The sequence below is a fragment of the Oryctolagus cuniculus genome, chromosome 12, assembly GCF_964237555.1.
Source record: "Oryctolagus cuniculus chromosome 12, mOryCun1.1, whole genome shotgun sequence".
NCBI lineage: Eukaryota > Metazoa > Chordata > Mammalia > Lagomorpha > Leporidae > Oryctolagus > Oryctolagus cuniculus.
The window spans coordinates 6,312,941-6,340,370 of NC_091443.1; the positions used below are offsets into that span (position 1 = coordinate 6,312,941).

General features: G+C 43.8%; 1 long non-coding RNA gene across 6 annotated transcripts in view; it reads right to left on the minus strand.

Annotated features, from left to right (window-relative positions):
• The window catches only part of LOC103352191 (uncharacterized), a 141,547-nt gene that overhangs the window by 101,051 nt on the left and 13,066 nt on the right, over window positions 1-27,430 (minus strand). For all 6 annotated transcript variants that reach the window (XR_011380426.1, XR_011380427.1, XR_011380423.1 and 3 more), the window contains exons 3-4: window positions 20,663-20,966; window positions 696-1,011 (exon numbers count right to left, since the gene is read on the minus strand). This is a non-coding gene — a long non-coding RNA (uncharacterized lncRNA). The remainder of the gene's footprint in view (window positions 1-695; window positions 1,012-20,662; window positions 20,967-27,430) is intronic.

Below are 27,430 nucleotides of genomic sequence, written 5' to 3' on the forward strand. Positions count from 1 at the left end.
CTTGGTGTGGAGGGACTTCAGTTGTTAATGTTTGTTTATTGCTTAGAATGAACCACACATTATGAGAAAAACAAGTAATTATAGGTGAACGGTGCAAGCTCCGCAGTCAGAATGGGGCCAAAATCTCACTCAATTTATCTTCCTGTGCCTCTCTTTTCTCATCTTCAGAACGGAGATATAATAATGATAGTCTCTGCAGCACAGAGCTCACCCACAGTGCCTGTCATACATTAAGTGGACAGATGCAACCTATTATTACGACCATGCAGATTTGCCTATGTACTCGTAAGCATGAGAAGTGCATATCCCATTTCCCTATGATTGCACAGCTCTCATAAATGTTTCATGGCCCTTGGTACGCACTGCCCAATGAGTTTCCTGAAGGGTCTTGCCAACATACTCTCCCAGCAATGTGAGCCTGTTGGTTTCACCACTGCTTGGAGTACAAAGAGAATTAACATTAACTGGGAATTTTTTAAAAAGTGAAAAAAGACAATGGGGAGAAAAGGGAAGCAGGAAAGGGAAAAAAATTAAGTAACAACAACAACAAGAAAACCTTTGTGCAAGCAAGCTACTGTGTAGGGAAATAAACATTCCATGAGTACTGTCAACCGTGGCATCAGCCAGTCTCCTTTATGCAAATTACGAATGCATCCTAACACACCTCTCAGAGCCCCCAACCCGCAGTCACGCACCTTGTGGCTTCCTGGCTCAGAGAAGTAGCAGGAGGAAGAGCAGTGTCCTGGCCTGGTTTTCCGCCACCAGGGCCAGGGATTCATGGCTCACCCTGGGTAGGGAGCTGGTGCAGGCAGGCCCACTCTTTGGAAACCCGGGGAAGCCAATTGATAAATATTCTTCTCACGAGGTGGAAAACAGCACGGAGTGGCACAGTCCAGGTCCGGACGCAAGTCAGGGAAGGTGTAACTCAATGAGGCATGTCACCTGAGCTCGGAGGGGAGCTCTCTGGAGGACCAGTTGGTTCGTGCAGCTTTTGAAGAGACCGAAGAATAACTGGGAAGGGAGGAACAAAGAAAAGCAGGAGAGAAAGGGAAACTTTGGCCTCTGGGAGTGAATTCATGGCCTGGGCAAGCATTGGGAGACTGACAAAGCTGAAATCGAAATTTTCTAACTCGAGGAGCCCAGCTGGAGACTTCTCACTCTTTCCTGCCCTCTGGTTCTCTTGAAAAGCTTGTGAGGAGGAGTCCCTGTGGGTGGTGCTTTCGGGCACCCGGTCTGACCTCCCCACTCATCCCACACCCTCTGAGGCCTTAGCAGGTCCTGGCTCCCCGACGGTGGAGGCTGAAATCATGGTCGTGCCCTTTCTCCATGTGTGGCATTGCTGTTGACTCTCAGATCTGGTGCTGGCTGAATGGCTGGAAGGCATCCATTGCTCCGAAGCAGGGAGCTTGGCATGGCGTTCTGCCCTGGCTCCCCTGACACCCTCACACCCTGGTATGAAGCATACCTAGAAGACTCATTCTCCCAGCACTTACCACCCATGTAACCCCATGCAGGGAATTAACCTCTCCAGACCTCAGCTGCCTGGCCAGTTAAGCCTTGCAGAGGCTTAAAACAAAATAAAACAAATGTTGTATTTGTTAATTTCTACTTGAAAGGTAGAGCCACTGAGAGGGAAGGAGATGGAGAGATAGAGAAAGAAAGAGAGATCAGGGTTGGAGCTGTGGCACAGCTGGTTAACGCCCTGGCCTGAAGTGCCAGCTTCCCATATGGGCGCCGGTTCTAGTCCTGGCTGTTCCACTTCTGATCCAGCTCTCTGCTATGGCCTAGGAAAGCAGTAGAGGATGACCCAAGTCCTTGAGCCCCTGCACCCACGTGGGAGACCCGGAAGAAGCTTCTGGCTCCTGGCTTTGGATCAGTGCGGCTCTGACCATTGTGGTCATTTGGGGAGTGAACCAGCAGATGGAGGACCTCTCTCTCTCTGACTCTACCTCTCTCTGTAACTCTACCTTTCAAATAAACAAAATAAATCTAAATAAGAAAAAAAGAAAGAAAGAGAGATCTTTTGTTTGCTGGTTCACTTCCCCAAGTGACCACAATAGCCAGGGTTGGCCCAGGCTGAAGCCAGGAGCCAGGGACTTCATCTTGGATTTCCCATGTGGGGGGCAGGGGCCCGAGACCTGAGCCATCATCTGCTGCTCCCTGGGATGCATTAGCAAGAAGCTTGATCAGAAGCAGAGCAGCCAGGGCTCAAACCTGCATTCCTCTATGAGATGTGGGCATTGTAAGTTGTGACTTAACCTGCTGAGCCACAAAGCCTGCCCCAGGCTTTTTTAAACACACACTCATTTTTGTGCAGTTGAATGTTTGAAAATCAATTACTCCTCTCCATGTTTATAGCTCACAAGATGACTTTTGAAAAATCAAGAAAGAAAGAGATTTCTTTTTTCCTCTCCAACAAAAAAAGGCAATTAAACATCAAATATTAACTGGTCCTGGGAGTAAATTTTTTTAATGGGTTAAAGACTTGGCCATTATAGACCTCCAATATGTAATTTTTAAGAAAGGACCAGGTAATATATGTTTTTAAATTAAATGGAAGATGAAATGCCAGAGCCAGTGTATCTATTCAGAAAGCACTTTTTTTTTTATCCATTTTCAGTAGCTTCCCGATTGCATCATGCCTTTTAAGTGGCCCAATTTGTTTAACAGCACTTTATTTTAAACCTTCACTTGCGAAAAGCATTGATTTATGATAGGGCTGATGAAAGCAATGGTGTCTTAAGCAATAATGATTTCAATTACAGGACTTCCACCAATGTGCATTATTCTGATTTGCCTTCCATTCTTTCCACATTTTTATTCACTAAGGAAGGGGCATGGATAGGTGATGTAATTTTGAAAAGTCCCTGGACAAATTTAATATCAGAAAAGAATGAGCCGGCGCCGTGGCTCAATAGGCTAATCCTCCACCTTGCGGCGCCGGCACACCGGGTTCTAGTCCCGGTTGGGGCGCCGGATTCTGTCCCGGTTGCCCCTCTTCCAGGCCAGCTCTCTGCTATGGCCAGGGAGTGCAGTGGAGGATGGCCCAGGTGCTTGGGCCCTGCACCCCATGGGAGACCAGGAAAAGCACCTGGCTCCTGGCTCCTGCCAGGATCAGCGCGGTCAGCGGCGGCCATTGGAGGGTGAACCAACGGCAAAGGAAGACCTTTCTCTCTCTGTCTCTCTCTCTCACTGTCCACTCTGCCTGTCAAAAAAAAAAAAAAAAAAAAAAAAAAAAAAAAAAAAAAGAAAAGAATGTATAGACAGATGGACTGATGAGCCTTTTTTGATTATGTGAATGTATTGTATTTTAATATGCTCTGACAAACTCCCAAACAGCTCCCCAAAGAGTTCCTACTCGATGTCATTAGGGTTATTTAGTGCCTGGATCCTGCTCAGTTCCCGCTGGAGCCACTGAAGAGGTGGGTATGTGCTCTGCAGTCCCCGCAGGCCTAGCGCTCAGAGCTTTGCTGCCTCTTTCCGTGGGGCTGGAGAAAACAAAAGCTCGCCCTTAGCTCCTTAACTCATTCCTACCCAACAATGACAGAAACGCACGCTGAATCCTGAGACTGCACCTCAGTCAGTAAGAAAGTGAACTCAGTCTGGAGTCAAAAGCAAGGGGCTTCGCCTCGCTCATCTCGTGCAGAACGCAGCCGAACACAAGGACCTCCTGTCCTGCTTCCTCCTGGTGGCAGAATCTGAAGGAGCCCTGTCTGATGGGATAGCTACTAATTGCCACCACATGCGGTCATGGGCCAAGCAGTGCCACAGCTTCAGATGTCTGAAAGCAATCGAGAACTTCCTATCATTGTGTGAAATTGAAGTGTCTCAGGTTTTAAAAGTCAAACGAACACTGACCAGATCCAGCCTGGACCACCTCTCTCAGGCGCCTCGGTGGTACCCAAGGGGCGAATCCATCTGGACCTGGAGAGGCGATGGCACAGCAGGGCCAAAGTTCAGCAACAATGGTTTCCAGATTACCAACGTGCATCGGTCCTGCTATTTCATAGACACTTTATGGAAATCTATTATCTGCTAGGAGTCATGGGATGACCATTGGAAACCCCCTACAAAAAGGAAGAATACCCATCATCTGCCTTTAAGACAGTGGAGTCTTAAGACAGCTAAGAGTCTAACACCACACGTACAACATGTGAACGATTCCAGGTATAAACAGGGAAGGAGAAACACAATGACATCGTGAACTTCAATCTGCCACATTTGCTGCTAGCTGAGAGTCTCCTTTGTTCCCCTGCAAGGTGGTTGGTTCCTCCCTGTGCTCTGCTTTGATGCCCCATTCTAATTTAAGAATCATTCCTGGACGGCGCTGCGGCTCAATAAGCTAATCCTCCACCTGTGGCGCCGGCACATGGGGTTCTAGTCCCAGTCGGGGCGTCGGATTCTGTCCTGGTCGCTCCTCTCCCAGGCCAGCTCTCTGCTGTGGCCCGGGAGTGCAGTGGAGGATGGCCCAAGTGCTTGGGCCCTGCACCCCATGGGAGACCTGGAGAAGCACCTGGCTCCTGGCTTCGGATCAGCGAAGTGCACAGGCCGCAGTGGCCGTTGGGGGGTGAACCAATGGAAAAGGAAGACCTTTCTGTCTGTCTCTCTCACTGTCCACTCTGCCTGTCAAAAAAAAAAAAAAAAAAAAAAAAAAAAAAAAAAAAAGAATCAGTCCTGTGAACAGAGTCCACATAGGATACATTCCCAGTAAAATCCCCAGCAGCAACTGGAAGCGAAAATTACAATCACACCTTGATTAAGTTTTCCTTTATCAAATCAATGTTACAGATTTCCTAATTAGGTGCTGGCCCTTATATGATTTAAATCCAGCTCTTAATCTTACCTATCCTGTGCTGCTGTAGTTTTTAATGAGAGGTGACTAGTGAATGCTCTGTGCATTAATCTCTCTAGAAAATCACCTTAATAGTTTATTAATTTTTTTTTACTTTTTAAATGTATCTGACGATGGCCCTGTAGGGAGAAGCCATTTTTTAAATTATTTGTTAATTCAATTTATTTGAAAGACAGAGACAGAGATCTCTCATCTACTGGTTCACTCCCCACGTGCGCAGAACAGTCAGGGCTGGCCAGGAGCTGGGAACACGATCCAGGTCTTCCTTGTGGATGTCAACAACTCAACCCAGTCTATCACCACTGCTGCCCCGGGTCTGCGCTGGCCACCAGCTGGAACCAGGAGTGGCTGCAGGACGTGAACACAGATGCTCCAGCATCCCAGCTGGCATCTTCACCACTACACCAAACACCCACCACGTTAGCTTTTTTTGGAAAAAAGATGAAATAGAAGCCCCAAGATGCAAATGAAGGCATCTGGGTCCATGCAATAGATTTTGTGGCTTAGTACTCGAAAAATTATACACCAAATTCCATTGCAGAAGAAAGATCAAATCTGAGATTCTTTCTTTTAAACTGTTATCATTTCCCATACCCTTCCTGGAAGGGCCTTAAAAGTGCTTCCACGGAAATGGACCCCTTTTCTCCTCCTTTCAAATAGACTCTTGCCTTCCATTACCTTTTCCAGTGGCACTGCCCAGAGCTAAAGGTTTCAAACATCACGACTATGGGCAGGAAATAGAAATAGCCAAAGTAGGTGGTGCCCTGTGCTAAGAACTGAGCACTGAATGGATTTAAACACCACATCTGATACATTCTGTACCTGAACAACAGGCAATTATACTAGACCTCGTTTCCTTCTCTGAATAAAATTGCCAGGTAAACCTCAGTCCCCCTGCCCTTCCTCTCCTTTTTGGCCCATCCCCATGGAAACCTCGTCCATTTCTTCCTCCTGAGCTTTAAATCACAGGTAACAGGCTGTACCTGCTCAGGGCACCTGATGCAGCTGAACATCTGAGTGGCTGGCAGTTTGAAAAGGTCACTGACCTTCCCTGTTAGAGGCTGATCTTCTCCAGAGGAGAAAAGCAGAGATAGAGTGACTGGCTCAGGGTCACACGGTTGGTCCCCACGATTTGTTCCCTAGCATTCTCTTCACTCCTCTCTCAGCCATTGTTATAAATAACGGATCTCAAACTAGGATTTTACTGAAATCTCACCTTAAATGCTAGTTCATTATAGGCTGACTATCCCTAATTCAAAATTTTGAAACCCAAAATTCATCCAAATGCAAAACATGTTGCCAAAGGGTAAATTTCCACACTTTACCTCATGTGACAGGTCACAAAGAGCAGGTGTGCTAAATTATACCAATGCACAAGGTATGCATGAAACATAAATAAATGAATAAATTATCTCATATTTAGACTTGAGTCCCATCTACAAGAAACCTCTGTGTATATTTTCAAGTAGTCCAAGATCCAAATCCCCTCTGTTCCTAAGCATTTAATGTAAGGGACACTCAACCTGGAGGGAATTTTGGCAAGTACCACACCTATCTCCAGAATCTGCACACGGAACTTGAAACACTCTAATCCTGGTCACTGCTGAAGACCTCCTCAGTGCGTGACACAGCGACCGCTCACTCACTGAACACTGCAGAAAGTGCAAAACTGAGAGGGACTCTCTCCCAACTCCTGGTTGTACTGAGGAGGAAACAAACCCAGAGGCTTCACAGCTACTGTTGTGTTATGGGTAGGTCTAGAGTCTGTGACACTCACAGCTGAGCCGAGGTATTTACATTTCAGTTCACCCTTCTCCTTCAGGATGCAACCGAACACTGGGTCTGACAGATGACGTTTATCACAGGTGTCCTCTGGGGATGGGCATGTGGCTTACTGGTCAAGACCCTGGTTAGGATGCCTGCATGCTGCATCAGAGTACCTGCGTTGGATGCCCAGCTCTGACCCTGACTCCAGCTTCCTGCTAATGTAGGCCGAGGAGGCAGCAGTGATGACTCAAGAAATTGGGTCCTTGCTACCCATGTGGGAGACCTAGACTGAGCTTCTAGCTTCTGCCCCATCAGGGGGCCACTAAGGACAAATAGGGAATAAACCAGCAGATAAGAGCTCAATCTATCAACCTATCATCTATCCAACTGTATTTCTCTCTCTGCCCTTCAAATAAACAAATAAATATTTGTTTTATCCTTCGGGTAATTTAGTTTGTCACTATGCTCTGCTGTGAAGCCCCATTTCAAGTTGAGAACTAGTCCTTTCAATACCGAAGTCGACATGGGATATATTCCCATTAAAACAGCCAACAACAATCAGACAATGAGCCCTGGCACCCACAGCATAGCCCCCTGTGCAACAGAGCGGTCGTGGCTGATAGGGACACATCACAATAGCCACACCCACACCTCTGATTTGTTCAGAGCAAATCCAGAGCACTGATGTCATGAACTGAGGTCCATACAGATGCTAGGATCAGTGACTGTACTGTCATCCTGTTAACAAGATGCCTAGACTCACCCAGATATATTTAAAATACTAACTACTGCTTATATTTATGTTTTTTTCAATGACTTTCTAAGTCAATAGTGCTCAATAATCTTCGCTGAAACTCTAAGTAGGAACTGGACCCATTAAAAAAGAAGCAAGTTAAATTTTTCTATTTGTTTTAAATGTGGTCTTCCAGGAAGCTGCCTCTGGACATAACTTCAGAAAATTAACACAATAAGTAAAGCATTATAGAACAGCTATTAAATGATTACACTAATAAAAACCAAATGGGGGCTTTAATTCTGCCCCTCTGGGAAAGCAGGACAGATAAAATAAACAACAGAAAAAAAAATATGGAGTAAAGCATAATTGATTTTAAACAATAATAATACAGATACCTCCCACCATGCTAAAAAAAAAAAAAATAGCGATCTCGATCTTCCTTTGGGGAATGATAGAAGAAAGGCCCTATTCTGCCTCACTAAGACTGAAGTTTGATACTAACAAGGGTGCCTTGGATGCTGGCAGTTTAGAACATTTAAGTGGTGCTGACAAGGAGTTTCTTAAATGCCAGGAGCTTAGCTACAATGACTAAATTGACTGTACCAGCAAAGTATGGACCCGCCAGTCTTCCTCAGAGAAGCCTGGATCTAAGCAGGGCGGGACAGGAAGTGGGGTCCAAGGGAACTCAGTAATCATGGTAAGGGTCATACCAGACAGAAAGACACTAAGAATCTCCACAACCGGGGGCAGCGCCGTGGATCACTTGGTTACTCCTCCTCCTGCAGCGCTGGCATCCCATATGGGCACCGGGTTCTAGTCCCGGCTGCTCCTCTTCCAGGCCAGCTCTCTGCTGTGGCCCAGGAGGGCAGTGGAGGATGGCCCGGGTGCTTGGGCTCCTGCACCCGCATGAGAGACCAGGAAGAGGCACCTGGCTCCTGGCTCCGTAGCAGCCATCTGGGAAGTGAACCAATGGAAGGAAGACCTTTCTCTCTGTCTCTCTCTCTCTCTCACTGTTTATAACTCTACCTGTCAAATTAAAAATAAAATAAAAAAGAATCTCCACAACCTTGATCAGTGTCTTGGGGCAGTTCAATTGCACCCTACAAACAACACTGCCTATTGGTTCAATCGCAAACTTCTTGAGATTCTGTTGATGTCAGCTCCACACAGAACTTCACAGTGGAGAAGGGTTCTTTCTCTCCATTGCTATACCTCAAGCACAGCCTGGGCACCTGCCTTCAGACACGACAGTTTCACTCAGCAAGTGCCTGCTAGATGCCAAGTGTCAAACTACATACTTTACAGAGTTCAGCTCTGATTCTCACATTATCCTCGCAAGGCAAACACCCTCAGCTTAGAGGTAATGTGGGCTCAGGATGATACAGAGACAGGCTCAAGGCCTCACAATTACTAGATCTGGCTCACTGTAAAGGCACTCACAATTCTAGTAACTGATTTAACCCCACCCCATTGCTAACTGTTGCCGTTATTTTCCCCCTCGGTCTATTTTCACAAATTGTTCTAGCTGGTTCAATCCATGGAACCAATCCTTTTTGCACGGCATTTGCGAAATCTCAGTTATTTTTACTTCTCACTGGCAAAAAGTCAGCAAATTCAAATGAAATGATAATTTCTATGTGAGAAAATAGTTTAGCATTTTCTTAAAATGTAAAAAAAAAAAAAGATCTTATGCAAGACACTAACTTTTAGTTAGCAGAAAATAGCCTGGTGGTTTCATATGATTTACTAAGTAAAACAAGAGTGGTTCCAATTTTTAATGTGTTGGTCTTATAATTAGAGGAGAGCTTTCTCGTGAACTGTGGGTGTTCAGACTTGAAGGAAGCATCAACAGGTACCGAGGGGGGTGTCAGCTTAGAGATGGGACATTCTTGAGGGTAAAAAGGGTCAGCCTTGTGCAATCCCAGGCAGAGCAGGCTGGGAAGACACACACAAAACCATCAGACAAAAGGTTCAGGATGGAAGATTGAAAGTTAAATATGTCTAAAAACCAAAACTGGTCAACACTTTACTGAAATACTGGAGACATTCTTAATGAAGAGTATTTTAAGTGATTTCTAAGAATCTAGTATTTTGCAATAAGACAGGAAAAATAAGGAAATTTGATAATTTGGGAAGGAGACAGAATAATTATTGTTTCTGTGATAATGTTATCTACCTAGATGACTCAAACGAATCAAATTGGAAAGTTATTTGACTAAGAAATCAGTGAAGTGGCAAACACCAAATGAAAATCCATAAGTAAATAACTCTGCTCAGAAAGCAGTCATAAAATAGAGATGGAAGCTGCATGCACAAAGGCATTCAATAACACTGAACCTGTATTGAGAAGCTACAATTTCACAGAAGTTCATATGAAAAGATATATGAGAGGGCCGGTGTCGCAGCTCACTAGGCTAATCCTCTGCCTTGCGGTGCCAGCACACCAGGTTCTAGTCCCGGTTGGGGCGCCGGATTCTGTCCCAGTTGCCCCTCTTCTAGGCCAGCTCTCTGCTGTGGCCTGGGAATGCAGTGGAGGATGGCCCAAGTGCTTGGGCCCTGCACCCCATGGGAGACCAGGAGAAGCACCTGGCTCCTGCCATCAGATCAGCGCGGTGCACCAGCCGCAGCACTCCGGCTACGGCGGCCATTGGAGGGTGAACCAATGGCAAAGGAAGACCTTTCTCTCTCTCTCTCTCTCTCTCTCTCACTGTCCACTCTGCCTGTCAAAAAAAAAAAAAAAGATATATGAGAAGGCATGTTTTATTTCTACATGGAAAAAACAGTGGTAAAGACCTCAGATTCGCACACATTAATATATAAAGTGTATTTTCAAACATTTTGAACCTGATGAGTGCTTATAGAAGAACAAATAGGGAAGTGTCACCAACAAGTCTACTTTAATGAAGAAGGATTTGTATTACTGGATATGAAAATCTATTCTTGGGACCTGTGTTGTAGAACAGTGTTAAGTCACTGCCTGCAACCCAGCATCCCATGTGAGCACCAGTTTGAGTCCCAAATGCTCCATTTCTGATCTACCTCTTTCCTAATGCATCCGGGAGAGCAGCACGGGATGGCCCAAGAGCCCGGGCCTCTGTCACCCACTTGGGAGACCTGGATGGAGTTCCAGGCTCTTGGCTTCAGCCTAGCCCAACTCTGGCCATTGCGTCCATTTGGCAAATAAACCAGCAGATGGAAGATCTCTCTCTTTGTCTCTCCCACTTTCTGTATTTCTGCCTTTCAGATAAACAAATAAACCTTTAAAAGTAAAAAAAAAAAATTACAATAACAAAAAAATGAAGATTTCAGCAAAGGTAATGAAAACACAAAGATGATGAAATAAAATGTAAAAACACGAAAACAGACCCAATTACTTATAATGTTTAGATTCTCAGTGAGGAAAACAGGTTTTATTAAATGGATTCTGATCAGGTAGACCAAAAAATTTCCAGATAAATGAGAGATTTAACTGTTTCCAAAAATAAAAAGAGCCACAAAAGCATTAATAGAAAATGTAGGTTAATATTGATCTCACTCTGGAATATACAAGGACTTTCTAAATGTAAAAATAGAGGAAGAGAGAATAAAGGAAAACATTTGTTACTATAAATTCATAAATATATACATTAAAATCTATTAACATAAAAACCAAAACATTGAGAAAATAGTTGTGACATGTGATCGTGAAAGAGTTAATAAATTATATGTAAAGAACTTTTGGGTCAAGCATTTGGTGTAGCAATTAAGATGCACCTGGAACAGCGGCATCCTATGTTGGAGTGCCTGCTGTACAATCCTGACTCTGCTCCTGATTCCTCCCTGCTAACACAGACCTCAGGAGAGGGAATGATGGTTCAGGCAGTTGAGTCCTTGGGAGGCCCAGAATGATCTATCGGCTCCTGGCTTTGACCTGATCTAACCTCGGCTCTTAAAGGCATTTGGGAAGAGAACCAGAGGATAAGAGATTTCTCTCTCTCTCTTTCTCTCTCTCTTTCAAATAAATTAAATAAGCAATTTTTACAAGGAACATTTATATACTAATAGAAAATCAACAAACACTTCCATAGAATCACAAGGCAAAAGTTAAATAAAAATAAAGACCTGCAGGCAAATCACAGAAACATAAAACAAGACAAATAGTCAAGAAATAAGAAGACAGCATCACACATAATCAAAAGCATACAACTCACTAAATAGGCCAGGTTTCGTATCTTTTTTTTTTTTTTTTTTTTTTTTTTTTGACAGGCAGAGTGGACAGTGAGAGAGAGAGACAGAGAGAGAAAGGTCTTCCTTTGCCGTTGGATCACCCTCCAATGGCCGCCGCTGCAGCCGGCGCACCGCGCTGATCCGATGGCAGGAGCCAGGATCCAGGTGCTTTTCCTGGTCTCCCATGGGGTGCAGGGCCCAAGCACCTGGGCCATCCTCCACTGCACTCCCTGGCCATAGCAGAGAGCTGGCCTGGAAGAGGGGCAACCGGGACAGAATCCGGCACCCCAACCGGGACTAGAACCCGGTGTGCCGGCGCCGCATGGTGGAGGATTAGCCTATTGAGCCACGGCGCCGGCAGGTTTCGTATCTTAATGTGAGCAGAGTTCCTGAAAGTGCCCGAAATCTCCACCGCCATTCACCGTGAATGGGAGCATAAGTTGCACAAACACTTTGGAGGGCAACTCTACAACATGCAAGCCAAGAGAAATTTCTTTAAAAATATTTGGCTGGTGCGGGCACTTGGCCTGGGGCTGAAGATGACAGGTGGAACATCCCCATTTCATATCAGAGAGCCTGGGTTCAAGTCCGGATCTGCTCTTGATTCCAGCTTCCTGCTGAGCACGTCCTGGGAGGCAGCAGACGGTTTCTCATGTAGCTTGGTCTCTGTCACCCACAGCGGAGCCCCAGATTGAGTCCAGCCTCTGCCATTGCTAGCCGGCTCTCACACCTTTTCTCTCTCTCTCTCTCTCTCTCTCTCTCTCTCTCGCAGGTAAATAAATAAGTAAATAAATTTATGTTTTAAATATTTTGATTCAAGATTTTCACTTAGAGTAATTTATCTGAAAGAAATGGAGATCTAAGATTTTATAAAGGCAAAAAGTTACATATGACATCAATTTGTGACAGGAGGTTAAATTAATTCCAGTACATACAAATAAGGGGACATATGATGCAGGCATAAAAAATCATGTTTTGGAACAGTTTTACCACCATGAGCAAATATTTATCACATCTTGTCAAAGGGGAAAAGTAGCTTCCAAAACAGCCCCCACGGTCTCTACATTTTTTAAAACACACAAAGATGTGTGTGAAGAGTAGAGGGGAAGTGGGGAAAATGTGTTTTGAAGTGCTGACAAGGATTAAACGTCAGTGATGGGATCAGAGGTCATCTTTATTCACCTCTTTATGCTTTTCCACCATTTCCAAGTATTCTATCCTGGCCACGTACTGTTTTTGCAACCAGGAGAACAATGCTTTCCTGTGTCTTTTACCTCCTAGTTTGCTGGAACTGCACAGGGAGGGTGCCTTGCCTGGAGAGGACTCTGCAGGGGCAGGAACCCAGAGCGGGGGCCACCAGGAGGATCCCTAAACTTGTAAGTGTACGCTTTCATGGTATTCTCACTTTCTGTCTTCTCTTTTGTCTGTTCTGGGAAAGTTCACAGCTTCCAACACCATTTTATTTGCTCCTCCTGCGAGTGACAGACCGGCGTGTCCCAAGAACCCTTAATGTATTTTGTGTCAGGGGCCTGTGGGTCAGTAAGGTTATTAATAAACACAGCCTCTTGTTCTAATTTCGGTGCCTCCTCTCCTTCGTGTCTCTCCTCCTGCCCTGCTTTTCCTTTCGCTTCTCTTTCTGTCTGACCCTCTTCCCCTTCTCCCTGCTCTAAAGGATCGGCCTTCATTTCAGCTCAACTCCTGGCACGTTTCCCATAACGCTTTTTGGATGTCATTGTGGTCCTGTAAAGTTTTCATGGGGAATGTAATCTTTGAGGCAGTGCCTGGTGTCCCAAATCGATTCGATGCAGACTGATGCGATGCTATGATCTGCCGGGCACGGGCGACCGGGGGAGTAAGTGACATTGAGGCAAATGTGGAAGAACAAGGGGAGCACCTTGTTTGTGAAAAGAATTTCTGGTAGACAAGATGCCTGGGCCACAGCTCCAGCCTAGACTTTGGAGGCCAGCATGATCAGCCCTACAGGAAAACAAGCAAGGCTGGAAGACAGAAGGCAGATTTGAATTGTGTTACTTGTCGATTATGTCTGATGACAAAAAGAATTTGAATACGTTTATGCTCGGATACACGGAGAAGAGTGACATGGAACCTGTTTTATTTGAATATAAGTATATCGGTTTTATTTCCATTGAGAGCTCAGTGTAACATCTAAACTTATGTTTCGAGTAAGCCTTGTTTGACTTTTGATTTTACTACACAAATGGAAATGCCTATGTTGCCATTACCACTAGCAAATTCTCTCACACACTCACTCTTCAAAGCCATGGTTTTGTACAAATTTTGTAGAACTTTGTTTTAACTTGGACCATTTTCTACCTGAACTTCAAGCTAGAGAAGATCAGTTTATTAAAAAAAAAAAAAAAGCTATCAGCACACTTACAAAAAACTGCTTGTGCTCCTTCCCAATGTATTAATTTCAGTCGTTACTTTCGTCTAAAAAATGCAATTTTGCATTTCCTATTTGAGCTCTTGGGGAGTTGTCTGTGCCAATGGGAGTTAACAATGATAAAGAAACATTTTTATGTGGGAAAATACGTAAAAAGAAATGCGTCGTTCTGTGTTGAATTATTCATGCTTCTCAAATTAACCTATTGCACTTTTTCATATTCAGGAACACATTATTTTTTAAATGTGACCTAGACTACCTTTTTTAGAATGAGTATAAGCCTTTTAGGGTGATGTAATTTTTAACACATAATTAATTCAACTCCAAATGAGAGTCCTCATATTATGAACTGAGGAAACGACAACAAATCTAAACTTATTATGAAGAAAGACAGTTTTCCGTATCTTAGCTCATTATCATGAAACACATTAGTTTTATAGCACCATATACCAAAAAATCAAAGGATGAGTATATGGGGTGACTATAGTTCACAACAGCTTATGATGTGTTTTATTAAGGACTAGATGAGAGAAGTTTGAAGTTTCTCAGCCCAAAGAAATGATAAATGCTGAAGGAAATGCTAACTGCCCTTTGATCCTTGCACATGGTGTACATGTTTGGAACTGGCACACTGTACCCCTCGACATGTACAGTACACTCTCTGGCAATTTAAAAAGGAATAAGTGTAGCGTTAAACGTGTTCTGTTAATGGCGTAGTCATTTTTTATCCATGGGGTAAGATTTAATTAAGCTGTTTTTAAAGGCAGCATCTTAATATTCCAGGCTTGCATTAGTATTTTCTTATTAGGAAGTGGTGGGGAGGAAGAAGAAGGAAGCTTTCCTGGAGACCTACTAAGCACCATTTGCTGCCACAGTGGTGTGCATCCCTTCTTTGGAGCACACAGGCCGTGCGCAGCACTTGGACGTGTTTCTGGAGCTGTCCTCAGAGCATCGCTGTGAAGAAGTCCTTGTTAACTTCAGGATGCAGATGATAAACAACATGGCCAAGACACACAGTTGGTGTGGCACAAAGTAAGGATTCAACTCCAGGCTCTGCTTGCCAGCCTGCTACTTCTGATGGTGAGGACTTCATGGTTTACCGCAGCGACGGCTGTGACTCTGAGGAGTAAGGATTAAATTCTGGTGCTCCCTACAACCAGGGTTTGAGTCAGTAACACCTAATCACTTAGAAGACAGTTTTGGGCTAGTCTGACAGGGCAAAAAGGCCTCCCAAAGAGTCCCATTTGAGGACTTGCTGGAAAACAGTGTGCAAAGTCCACTGTACCAGTTATCTTATTAGAATGACGACACACGTGGGCATTTCAAAAATTCACTGCGGCCGGCACCGCGGCTCACTAGGCTAATCCTCTGCCTTGCAGCGCTGGCACACCGGGTTCTAGTCCCGGTCGGGGCGCTGGATTCTGTCCCGGTTGCCCCTCTTCCAGGCCAGCTCTCTGCTGTGGCCAGGGAGTGCAGTGGAGGATGGCCCAAGTACTTGGGCCCTGCACCCACATGGGAGACCAGGATAAGTACCTGGCTCCTGCCATCGGATCAGCACGGTGCGCCGGCCGCGGCGGCCATGGGAGGGTGAACCAACGGCAAAGGAAGACCTTTCTCTCTCTCTCTCTCTCTCTCTCACTGTCCACTCTGCCTGTCAAAAAATTTTTTAAAAAATAATTAATTAATTAAAAAAATTCACTGAGTGACTGGCGCCGTAGCATGGTGGGTAAGGCCGCCACTTTCAGTGCCTGCATCCCATATGGACGCTGGTTTGAGTCCCAGCAGCTCCACTTCCCATCCAGCTCTCTGCTGTGGCCTAGGAAAGCAGTAGAAGATGGCCCAAGTCCTTGGGCCCCTGCACCCACGTGGGAGACCTGGAAGAAGCTCCTGGCTCCTGGCTTCGGATAGGCCCAGCTCCAGACTTTGTGGCCATCTGGGGAGTGAACCAGAGGATGGAAGACCTCTCTCTCCCTATCTCTCTATCTCTATCTCTCTGCCTCTCTGTAACTCTGCCTTTCAAATAAATAAATCTTTTTTAAAAATCAATGAAAATGGAATTAAAAATAAGTTTATTTTGGTGTAAAGAAATTTTGAAATCCATGCATAGTTTTTCACAATATGCATTTTCTGTGAACTTTCTGAAAACCCCTCCATGTATTAATTATTATAACACCTGCAACAATTTATTTATACAGGTTACTCTCATCACTTTCCAAACCTGAGTACCTGTGTGTCCTTGTTGCATGCATTTTACAATTTCTATATTTTAAAAAAAGGTCATTGGTTCCAAAATGTTCCTTTACATTTTGATAAATAAATGTGCTGAAAGTCATCTGTGGGGAATATTCACCTCACATCATAAGTTGCGCGCAAAGCGTTTTCATGCCCTGTAGCAGAGCTTTTTCTTCAATGCCCACTCTGTTTTAGTTGCTTCCAAGTCCCAGTCTGGGATCCGCAGGTCGTGGGACAGGGATAAAGCGTGGTGGGGATCAGGCTACAGTTCTCAATGCTCTCGGGATAAGATTTCTTATGAAAACTGGCAGCTTTTTTGTTCTTCCTCAGCCTTTTTAACACACAGCCAGGTCTCTCTGCTTAGCTGCGCCCGCTGTGGCTGTGACTGTCCTGGGATAAATTTATGCTGCTGACAACTCCTATTGAAGTGTCTCTGTGGCAAGTGGGCAGGAGTTGTGTGTGTGTGGAGGCTCGCAGGCCTGGCCCCAATGTGTGTAATAGCATATCTGCCTTGGGGATTATGGATGTGATATGGGCAACGCGTAATGGATAGGGCAGTGTGTGTACAAATTTCAAATGACTCGCTACACCCCTTTAGGATGGCTGCTGTCAAAAGTATTAGCACATTACACACACAACAACCATGTCTCATGTTACTGGTGGCCCCTGCTCCTCCAGCCCAACTCCTCCCACCCCTTCTAGCAGGTAACCGCTTCAGGGCTACCTACTGAACACACACAAAGGAGAAAGGTGAGTTTTATTCTAGGAACTCCACTGTATTGCACTAGAAGGAGGAAACTACAGAGCTGCGCGTGTTCAAATTAACATGGATGGCAAGAAAAGATATCCGACAGGTTCAGATTTCCAACCGGATGAGATCCCTGGGTCATGTTGTGATTCACAGTCAAAGGGAGCAAAATGCAGATGGACTCCCGCGTCAGGAGCTTGATGGGTGGTGTTAGTGGAAAGAGAGGAAAATGCAAACCTTTCACATGGTGCACGATGCGTGAAACATTTATACTATTTTTTTAGTATATTTTTTCAATCTGCCTGTGGCGTAGGAATCTACCCAGTTTTAAACAAAATGAAGATCTAAGAAACAAGCTTTCTTTGGTGAAGCCCTTTTTAATGCCAGAAATGGACAGCCTCCCCACTCAGACTGTGCAAGCAACACTAAGTGGGATGCTCTCTCCCTCTGAGTGAGCAGTGGGCTTCAGGGAGTGGTTTTTCTCATCTTGCACGCCAAATGCAGGCACGATAAATTAGCATCAATGAAGACACTGGTGCCATCGTCATTCACCAAATGATTAGTGGCAAAATAACCATGCTGGACTTGGTGAGAGGCTGAATGTGCACAGCTTCTCTTCCTGTGGTCAAGACCTCTCTTCTCCAATAATATTGAAAACCCATTAGCAATGGAAACCATAGCATTGGCTGCGTTGTCTGCTTATACCCAGTGTCTAGAACACTGTGGAAACTTTCAATATGTTAGCCCCAGATATAGTCCCGGCACAGTGCCAGCCTCTGGAAATACAACTATACAGAAAACTCCATGTCCTTCCTTAGGGCTCTTCTCTAAGTTCATTTTTGTCTATATTATGGTAAACAGTGCATACTATGTACCAAGTACTAGTCTTCTAATTCATCTGATCATCAAAATAACCATATGTGATAATTACAGTTTTATCCCCACTTTATAGATGAGGAAACTGAGGCATGGACAAATTAAAATCAAATGATAGCTGGTAAAATGACAGTCGCAGGAATTAAATGGAGGCAGATCTACTTCCAGAGACCCCTGCCATTAACCATTACAAATGAGCTAACTGAAAGGATAAATATGCAGTCATTTTCAACATAATCACTAGTGACACCAGAAAACCCAAGAATGCCTGGTGTCACCAATGCTCGATTCAATAACTGGACAAAACTGTATAAAAAGATAGGGAAAGCGTGCCAGAAAACTTATAAAAGAACAAAGGATGAGAGAGACAGACTCCAAACGCTACCAAAAAGCCAAAGCAAAATGAAATTTAATGGGGATAAATATGAGACATTCTGAAAGGCGATAAATCCCCTGTATAAGCCCCAGATGATTGAGACCTGACTCCAGGGTTTGTGCTCTTCCTGGTACAGGGCTGGTACTAAGCCAGTGGCATGACCTGGCAGGCAGTCACTGTCTACTCCGGTCATGTCACTTCTCATATTTTATTTCTTTCAAGAGGCTTCTTAAGAGACACTCGCAAACCAAGGCAACTCGGGAGAGCAAAACCTCTTGTGTCCATGCCATACAGAGGCTTTGGGCAAATGGGCAATAAAACAAAGCAGTGGATGAAGAGCAAGTATCTGAAGGGCTGTCAGAGGTAAAGGGACAGGAGTCAGTCACGATGCCTCTGAACACAGAGTCTAACCCAATGGAATCTTGGGTTGGGTTTTTGTTCCTATTCATGGAACAAAGCCTTCTGAGAGCAACGCTACCCACTCACCAGCTCGGGCCAGTGAGCCCTTCTCTACTCTCTCTCTCTACTCCCTGCCCACCTGGCCACCTCTACCCAGACCTTCACACATTTATGTTGCCTGCACTGACTCTGCAAACCCTGCACCTTGCTCAGGCTGCCTCTGCTTCATGCTGCCCCTCTCCACAACCTCCACAAGGACCTCCAACCTTCCTTCCAAGGGCAGGAGTCCATCACTTCTAGATTCCTCAGAAAAGCTATGAATTTAAAAAAAATGTAAAGACCAAGTACCTCTGTTTAATAAATGAAGATATGCCAGAGGGCTGAGTCACCAGCCAGAATTAGAGACAAACATCTCTCCTCTCACCCCTGGATTCCTGCTCACACGTGAATAACTATCACACAACCAACCTTAGCCTTGCTACACAGCAACTTAGTCTAACCTTATTCTAGAAAATTGGTCTGGTCCCCAGTGGCCACTATATCATTTAGCTGAGAGCTTACTATCATTTCTAAGTTAATTTGTGAGTTAATTGTAAGTGTCAGGAAGCTCTGACATTGCAGAAAATGGTAAATTGTTGAGATAAACCAGGGTCAGAAAAATCCAAAATTGAATAAAGTTGGGATTTTGGCCAGCTTTTTTTTTTATCAGAAAAATATGTTATGGTGGAATGGCACCACAAATGCGCTGCCTCCGCAGAGAGCCCTGCACTGTGCCTGCTGGTTGACTGGATAAAAAGCACTCTCACACGCCACGGTTCCCAGACACTCCCCAGTCACAGCTTCAGTTCTGTTTTCTGCTAAATGGCTCTCCAACTGACAAGACTTCAAAAAGAAGAATTCAGGCCCTGCCTGTGGTTATTTCCAATTTGATGGCCCAGAGGTGCTATTTAGTGCGGTTAAATCTCTAAACTCTGAACACATGCATTATGGCTACAGGTAAAATGAGGACTTGTCTTTTCAACACACTGCATCTGGCAGAGAACAGATACCTCTCATTTCTTCTCCTGGCTATTTGACCTCTGTGGTTATTTTGCTCCTGGCAAGGTCAAGCCCTTAACATCAGGATGATGTTAAAAGACAGACGAATATTTACAAAAAATTCTGGAATTATCAGAGTTACATAAAGTGGGTAGGAGCAGTCACCTACATCTCAAATGATCCAAACCTTTATCAACTCTGAGATTTGGCCAAACATTACAGATGCCTCTTTATTGTTCATAGTACCTGTGTTTGTCACAATGTACGCTCAATCGTTCTCGGCATCACAGTTTTCATGGACATAGCTTCACCGTCCACCGTTTGTTGCTGACTAACCCACAATGTATTGGAACATGGAGTTAAATTGAAGTGCTATGGTCATTTAGTAGAAGACAGCGGGGGGCCCTCACTTTCTAACATATTTTGCAAAAATCATTTTTGAGGAGTGCGGAGCTGAAAAAGTCCATCATGACACATCACATCCATCCACGAGGCCCTTGCAAAGCAGCAGGACCTGAAGCTCCATGCGGGGCAGCCTCATGTTAAACATCTTACCTGGAAGACAGATTTCAGTTTCCCATCCACTGAAGCTTTAGGGCGAGTCAGCAGAGGGCTTTCCTACCTGCTTTTTTCTTTACGCAGCCACACGGGTCAGGAGAGACGTCAGTGTAAGGCTGAAATTTCTGTAATTTACAATCTCCAGTTTGTGGAGCAGAGTTGAAGGGCTCTTGGCTATGGAGTGTAAACAGACATTGCCTCCTAATCTGGGTAATTGGTCCCAAATGCTGTTGCCACTTTTCAGATCGATGCTTTACATACCTTTCAAAGAATCTGGATCTTTTCTCCATGGGCAGGGAAAAGTTTGGAGTGTAATTCAGTCTTTTCATCAGCACTCAGACTCCCATAAACAGCCAGGTGATTTCACTTGGGGGCCGTGGACCTGGGAGGCTTGGGGCCTCCCTCGAGAGCCCCCCTCCGTTTTCCCGGGTCCCTCCCACTTCCGTGGTGACTGATGACTGTTTGCTTACCTTGCATAGTTTCTGAGAAAGCTGAGCAGACAGGACCACCTCCTCGAGGCAGGTCAGGAGGATTTCAGAACAGGGCGCTGTCTCATGCCAGCACAGTATGTTCTTGTCGATATGATTCTTGAGGGTGATGCACAGTCGTGAACTTGGCCTGATACCAGTTGACTTGTGACATCATCTTCTGAGCAAAATCATGGAGAAGTGCAAGGGAAGGCAACGTGACGTTCTGGGAAGGCATCAGGTTTAGGAAGGACTCAGGGACTCTGGCTCTCTGACCCTGGCCAAGTGCCACACCCTTCCTGTGCCTCTGTAAAGGAGATAAGATGTACTTTGCAAATGCTTCATGACCATTAAATGAGACAGCATAGATAGAGGTTATGGGAGCACTCCATAGGTCAGTATGACTGAGACTTTTAAACCATATTGTTTTAGCCTATCTTTCTGCTTCAGCCCACACAAGGCAAGGAACACAATTTTCTTTTGAAGTGAAATCTCTGGCTTGGGCTTCAGTATATCCAAAACAGAGTACAGCTTTCTTTGTGGGTCTTGCGAGACAATGGCCAACTCTTACCATTTCCTTCATTTATTTTTCTCTGGGACCTTCCCCTCCGCCTCTGCCTCTTCCCAACCTCCCTCATGACACTGTTAGGCCCTCAGTTCTTTTCTAAGTATTTCTGTTAACTCTTGCTTGCCAAGTTCTGCTTTCTCCGTTCTTCAGATCTCTCCTCCCACGTCAAACTCTTGCCCTGTCGTTTTTACACTCTCTTTCTTTGAATGCCGTTCATTCTAGCTCTACCTGGGCAACAGTAAGGCATCCCATGTATAATTTAACTTTCCAACTGGAAGCTTAGAAAGATTTACAGGAGATTTGAGAAATCAGCTCCCTTCCCACCTTTGGCATAAGAAGACTCGACAAGAAAAGGCTTTCTCTGTTTTGTTTTTTCCCATTAAATTTACTGCTGTGCTCAGCTGTTTAAAAAATGGGGGAGTCTCTTTGTCATTCATGGTCTGTAGCAGTTTATTTTCCAAACAAAACTGTAAATGTATTTTCTCTAGAGATGCAGTCTGGATGGTGTTGTATGTAAGTACGGAAATTCCAGAACCAGACATCTTGGGGTTCAAATGACTTTTACAAGTGATGTAACCTTGAGCGAGGTTTGTACACACTTTGTGCCTAGTCTCTGCCATCTACAAAATGGAAATAATGGGGTTTTCCTGATAATGCTATGATGAACCAAACTGAGTTAATACACATAAAGTGCTTAGCACAGGGCCTGATCATAGTAAGCACCCTAGAAACGTTAGTAACATTCAAACAAACTCTCATGTTTAAGAAATCCTATGTGTATTTAATAATCCAAAGACTGCCAGTTTCCCCTCTTGGTCTGTCACATGTGGTCATTCTTTCATGTATATCATCGAAAATTTACTTCATATGCTGTTCTCTCCCACTTCAGAACTTTGCAGGAAATAAGAAATAAAATCAGATAAAACAGCGCTGCCAAAAGCACCCTCTGGTTCTCTCCCCACCACCAACCCATCATGTATTCATCGTAAGCTAAAGCGGGATAAAAGTTTCATTATGGAGCCAAGAGGCAGCCTTGGTCCACCCTAACGTTAGTGATCCTGGGTTAAGTTCAGGGAAACCTGGTGTGAACTTTAGGTGAACCTCCTTTCCCCTTCTCAAGTGCCACGTGAGGATTTATAGCTTCAGGTGGACACCAAATGAGATGTTTTGAGCGCCTCTGAGCTCTACTTTGAGTTTATCATTTGAATGAACTCAAATTTCATGCCACCTAAACTAGGTCAAAATTGAGACATGCTGTCCGGTATGTGAGCAAAAGAGCAAATGTTGCAGAATTGCATGTGTTCCTTTGTCTCAATAATAAACTATTAAAAGGAAAATCATTTTTGTAAAAAGTAATCCACTGGGTAAGCTGTTTTTTGCAGATTCTTCTCCCTTACTCACTATTGCATGTGTTTGCTATGAAATTACAAATTGACCAGGCGATAATTAGCAAAATTATCAATTTCTGTCAACACCTAAAGATCTGTGTTTCATCATCTTTTATCCCTGGCTCAGTTAAACTCTGTGACTTTAAAATTGAATTTGTATAATTTAAGCTTTCTCCATTTTTGCATTTCATCCCCCAGAAGTCAGAAGCCCAGACTTTAAGCCAGCTAATTTCCTCAAATTATATGCTAGAGGTTTAGGAAGATTTAAGGATAGATCTTCTATGTCAAAATGATAGTTTCACAGTCCGTGATTGATGATCTTGTACATATAAATGATAGATGCCTATTAGATAAAGGGACCTTCCAGGATGAGAAGATTAGGCAAAAGTGAGCTTAGATAAATTTATAAATCCTCCGTTTGCAGAGACATGGGCCACACACTTCCAGTTTCTGCTTTATTACAAGACAAAATACTGTTAAACAATTTATATATGAAGATCATTGTATCGATGAGCTCTGAAAAGATTATTTGCCTAACAGTTCATTTGTCACTCAAATAGTTAAATGGAAGCATTGCAGCTACATTACACTGAATATCTGCTTTTCAATTTAAACAGTCATCCTGGGATAACTTTTTCATAACAAATGCAAACTATATAAAACCTCCCCTAAATACCACTGATTTCTTTCCATAAATTAGCCACATCTCATGCTATTTAAAAAATTAAAACCTTGAAAAGACAAATAAGTCAAGGGCTTTTTCTTCTTCCAATTTGTAATTCCCAAACTACTGCTCATAAAAATAAACTTTACAACATCTCTGAGAATCCCAAAGAACCCCGGTCAAGATTTGTTGGCTAGAAAAGAAAGCAGTTTTAATATTCAAAAATTTGGCTTCCCTTGGTCAATCCCCAAAAGAGAAAAATCAGCTAATCTTAGCAAGATGGTAAATTCAAGTGAGTCTGTAATCTCAGTCCTTAATCATGTTTTAAAATGATTAAAACAGTAGGAACTGGGAATAGACACAGAAAGTTTCAAAAATAACTCAGAAAAGTTGAGCATTTCTTTAAGAAGCTTTTCTGTTTCAAATTAAAGTAGCATTTTTCTGAAAAATCACAGCAAATTTTGCTAGCATGTTCCACTTGATGGCAACAACAAAAATGGATATTTTATGTACTTGATGACCAGAACCACAGTACTAAATATGGGAGTTTTGTTGGTCAAGTATTCCAGATCTCATCCTAGAGAGCAAGATAGCTAAATATGGGACCTATTGGTTCACAAGCAGTAACTCTCATCAACATCCAACTCTTCCCATGTGTGTGCACGTGCACACACACACATACATACACACACACACACAAAAGCACATATACACAAAAAATATACATGAAGTCTGACCAGGCTCTCAAGTCTGGTTCCTTGATAACTCGGACATATTGTAAGCCCTGGAGAGAATTGTAATCGACACGGTTGGAAAACGGGCCCTTTTAAATATGCTGCATACAATTTGTGATGGTCATCTCTGAAATGCTGCTCCATTATCCTCTTCCATTTGGAATGAATGAGGCTAATTAATTTCAGGCCATACTTGATGAGGTCAGCACCATACGAGGGGTGCGTGCTAGACATTGCTAATCTCTTTCAGCTGAGAGTGATGAATTAAAGATGAAGCATGCCTTTGCAGACCTAATTTAGAATGTATATCAAAAAACCTACAGCAAATAATACTATACCCTACAACAAAGGAAAACTTGTTCTCTCAGGCTCCCTGAGTTGTGTTGATTTTAAAGACATTTTCAGTCCCCTTTGGAATTCCAGCTGTGGATGGGTGAACCATATCAAGAAAATCAAGCCATCTCTCACACATGGCCATGTGGACAAAAAGTAGGATTAAAGGAAAGAAAGAAAGAAAACAAAAACAAAATACAACAATCAGGATTTGATCCCCTGTGTATTAAAATTCCACCTACACACTAGTTTTTTTTCCAGAGCTTCAAGACTAATAAGCATACCAAAGTAGCAGTACCTGCATTCAGGCAACGACCACCCAGAGTGACTGGAACATTTCAAAGCAACATGGTAAATTAGGCGGTGCGTTGTTTTTAACGCAGATACCTAATGAGGCTTATTAGGTTTTTCCATGTCTCTATTTTGAAAACCAATAGAGATTGACCAGGTAGATAATGCAATACCTTTTATTAAGCCAAGAAAGAAAGTGTAATACAGATGCCTCCAGGCCAAAATGTTCTTATGAAAGTTAAAGTGAAGCCAACTTCCAAGTTGTGAAATGGGAGGTACCTGCTGATCTCAACTCTAAAGAGAGAATTAGTCATCACTTCTCAAAGATGACTATAACAAGTCCCTAGGGGTGGCCAGGAAGGTGGCCTAGGCTGGGGAATATTCCTTGCAAAAAGTGTTTCAGCGTATCCAGTGAGAGAAACCCTGACAAGTTGTTGGAACGTGTCGGAATTTTTAACTGGTGGCCACAACAGTTCTTGACTTTGTATACCAGTAGCCCTCATTAGAACAAAGCTGCTTCGAATTAGGTCCAATCTACATGCTGAATCAATCTTTCATCCCTTTGATTGCTTCTGAAAATATTTATATTTCTTAATAATGCACATTTTGTCTTGCAACTTCTGATTAAACCCAGACTGGTGTTCCCAAAACAGGCAATGTATGTGGAATGGTGATTTGGGACAGGAAAAGAAAGATAAAAAAACACAGGTTTTTCCCATTGGAGAACGATTAGAGAGTATAAATCTAGCAATGTTGGTTATAGAAGCATCAGAAAAAGGTTGATAAGAAATACAGATTGGAATATGATTGTGACCTAATAGAGATTACAGAATATTCTTATTATTATGTGATTCTATATTGCAGTTTCAACCACTTGGCTGCTTAGCCTAATCAGTTCTATGAAAAATGGTTGCCGGAGAGACTTGGAGAAATGTCATTATTACAACAACAACAAAAAAAAATCCACACGAAGTATCAGCATAAAATACAGGGAGAGTTGTAATAGGAACATTATGATCTAAAGTATGTTTTGTGGAATAAGGAGCATAGCACAGGAGAGATGCTTTCGGAGGGTGGGGATTCCAGTTTGGGAAACCAAAGGAAAAGGTTCAGTTGCATCTGCACCACCAATTAGCTGGATGACCCCGAGAAAGTGCCCTGACCTCTCCAGACCTCCAGTTTTTCTTCTTGCTTTCATCTGGAAAATGAGGACGGGAAAGGCTTCCTTGTAAGTTTTCAATTCTGTGATTTTCTGAAGAATCCTCCTTCTGTAAGAATAGTCTGCCCTTCAAATCTGTGGGGTCTACATGTAGAAATTCAAACAATCATACATTAAAAATACTTTTTCTAAAGTTTGCCTCCAGGGGCAGGCATTTGGTGCAGCATTAAGAAGCTGCTTGGCATGCCTGCATTCCACAGGAGAGTGCCTAGGTGTGAGTCCAAGCTCCCCTTCCAATCCAGTTTCCTGCTAATTCCCACTCTGGGAGGCAGCAGATGTTGACTCAAGTTCTTGGGCCCCTAGTGCCCATGTGGGAGACCCAGATGCAGTTCCAGGCTCTTGATTTTGGCCGGGCCCAGGCCTAGCTGTTGTATGCATTTGAGAAGTGAACCAGGAGATAGAAGATCTTTCTGTATCTGTCTCTCTTTTCCTCTCGAATAAACAAACAAAAATTTTAAAAGTACTGCCAGTGTACTGAATATGCACAGATCTTTTTCTTGTCATTATTCCCCAAGCAACACAATACAAAGCATTTACATTGTATTAGATATTACAAGCCATCTAGAGATAAAGCATAGACCAAGATATGCATGGTTTCTACATAAACTCTATACCATTTTGTGAAAAGGATTTGAGCATCCACAGATGTTGTTATTCTTGGGGCCCTGAAACAAAACCCCTGAGGATACTGGGGGATAACTGTGGTCAGTGCTCTCTGGGGACAAGAAGAAGAATCTGGAGGTCACAGTGATGCAGAACGTCCCCAGTGCCCCTCTCTGAGAAATGGTAGCCATGCACTCTCACCATGCCTGCCTGTCGCTCATCCCCGCTTGTCCCGCAGAGCTGGCTGCTGCTTCTCTGCTCTTCCTTTCTTTCCTACACTTGATCTTAGCCAGGAGGCCAAGCAGTGATCCTCTTTCTTTCCTATTAGGGACGGTGAATGTAGGAGCACCCAAGAGCAAAGTCCATAGCATCATTCCGCCCAATCATGCCAGTTTATTGTACTTCATTTTAAGGCAAAGAGACATAGGTGGAAACAGAGATGGATCAAGAGAAGGAAAGAGAGAGACAGAGAAGGAGAGAGGGAGAGGGAGAGAGAGAGAGAGAGAACATGCTTCTATCTACTATTCTCTCACAAATGCCTACAACAGCCAGGACTGGGCCAGACTGAAGCCAGGAGCCAGGAACTCCATCCCAGTCTCGTACATGGGTAACAGGGTCACAAGTACTTGGGCCATCGCCTGCTTCCTCCCAAAATGAACATCAACAGGAGGCTGGATCAGAAGCAGATGAGCCAGGACTTGAATCGACATACTCCAACAGAGGATGCAGGCATCACAAACCTTCTGCGCCACAGTAGCCACTCTCCAACCACGCCATTTTAGAGATGAGGAAAATAAAGACCAGGGAGTTTAAGGCTACCTTCATAGGAATTATTAAAGCTAAAATTTAAAACTAAGTCTCCTCCTTTGCAAACCAGGACCTATTTGGCCACACTGACTCTGAGTCATGGTCCAAAAATGAGAGGGATTTCTTGTGACTATTCAGCACAATTCGAGAGTCTTGTCCTTAGA